This window comes from Schistocerca cancellata, chromosome 8 (genome assembly GCF_023864275.1).
Source record: "Schistocerca cancellata isolate TAMUIC-IGC-003103 chromosome 8, iqSchCanc2.1, whole genome shotgun sequence".
Taxonomy (NCBI): domain Eukaryota; kingdom Metazoa; phylum Arthropoda; class Insecta; order Orthoptera; family Acrididae; genus Schistocerca; species Schistocerca cancellata.
Genome location: NC_064633.1, coordinates 205,777,301 through 205,778,959, shown reverse-complemented (window position 1 = coordinate 205,778,959; position 1,659 = coordinate 205,777,301). Strand labels below are relative to the sequence as shown.

Sequence of the window (1,659 nt, the reverse complement as noted above, 5' to 3'; positions counted from 1 at the left end):
TAGAAGCACTCCGTCTTCAGGCCACAAGTGGCCCATCGGGACCATCCGACCGCCGTGTCATCCTCAGATAAGATGCAAACAGGAGGGGCATGTGGTCAGCACACCGCACTCCCGGTCGTTATAATGGTTTTCTGTGACCGGAGCCGCTACTATTCAGTCGAGTAGCCCCTCAGTTGGTATCACGAGGCTGAGTGCACCCCGAAAAATGGCAACAGCGCGTGGCGGCCCGGATGGTCACCCATCCAAGTGCCGGCCACGTCCGACAGTGCTTAACTTCGGTGATCTGACGGGAACCCGTGTATCCACTGCGGCAAGGCCGTTGCCTGTGCGCATAATAAATAAATTAAATAGTGTTACCTCTAGAGCAGCAACGGTGGAACGCGATATATGCTGGTCTCTCACAAAAATTATAAATATGTTAGCTACAGGATTGGATTGGAGTGATTTGGGGGAAGAGACCAAACAACGAGGTCATCTGTCTCATCGGATTAGGGAAGGGTGGGGAAGGAAGTCGTCCGTGCCCTGTGAAAGGAACCATCCAGGCATTTGCCTGAAGCGACTTAGGGAAATCACGGAAAACCTAATACAGGATGGCCGGACGCAGGATTGAACCGTCGTCCTCCCGAATGCGAATCCAGCGTGTAACCTCCCACCAGAAAAATAAATCTAATATTCACATTTAGTGTAACGTCCCAACAGAAAAAATCTCGTTTGAGTTCTCAACAGAAAAATTTCTTTGAGTTAATAAAATTTCGAGTTTTAATGTGACCTTCCATTAAAGATTGACTACATGTCAAGATTAATAAGTTTTGAGGTCAGCAGCGCTGCGTCATGGCCCTGTGAAATCATCCTGAATAAACTGAAAAATTGTTACCTCACAATGATGTCGCCGGATATCGCTATCTATATATTTGCGTCTGTAAGAAATTTTTAGCACAGCCCAGTGCAATGCTGGCCACTAGATTTTCATTTCCAGGAAAAAAAATCTGATTTTCTCTTGCTTAATCAGCAGGAGTATGCACAGGAAAAATTCGTAAAGTCTTTAGGCCTGAACTCAGATAAATATCTGGCAAAAATTTTCTTCAGAACAAAAGTTATTATTGAAACATTTCTGCAAGGAATTACATGGGACTTTGACATTACAATTGTGGTTAAATCAGTTGTGGCAATTAACATATGCGCGCAGCAACAAAGAACAATAATATATATATATATATATATATATATATATATATATATATATATATATATATATATATATATATATAGCCTTATACTACATCGCTCAGGCACTGCCATCGCTCTGCACGACCGGCCCAACACAAGTCAACCGCTGGACTGCCTTGTCCGAACTTCAGAACTACGGTGCTCTGTGCGAGCTACAACAGGCGACTGGTCTCTGCGAGCTACTACGAAAGCAGCGCGTGAGCAATCCATCGAAATTACATCTGCTCAAGTGCGCTAGCGAATAGTAATGAACCCCTAATGAATCCCTTACAAGTGTGGTAACCACTGCGCCATCTCGCTCGGTACTATGTTAGCTACAGGCTCGGCGATGTGCAATGCTGGCTGTAATACTTTGAAATGCATATGAAATTGATTTGTGTGATAAATGAAAACATTTATGGAAATCCTACTTCTTTGAGAAACACTGACATT

At 43.6% G+C, this 1,659-nt stretch overlaps 1 pseudogene; it reads right to left on the bottom strand.

The window, feature by feature from the left end:
• Positions 1 to 206: 206 nt before the first annotated feature.
• LOC126095882 (5S ribosomal RNA) lies at positions 207 to 324 on the bottom strand (annotated as a pseudogene).
• Between the last annotated feature and the right edge of the window lie 1,335 nt (positions 325 to 1,659).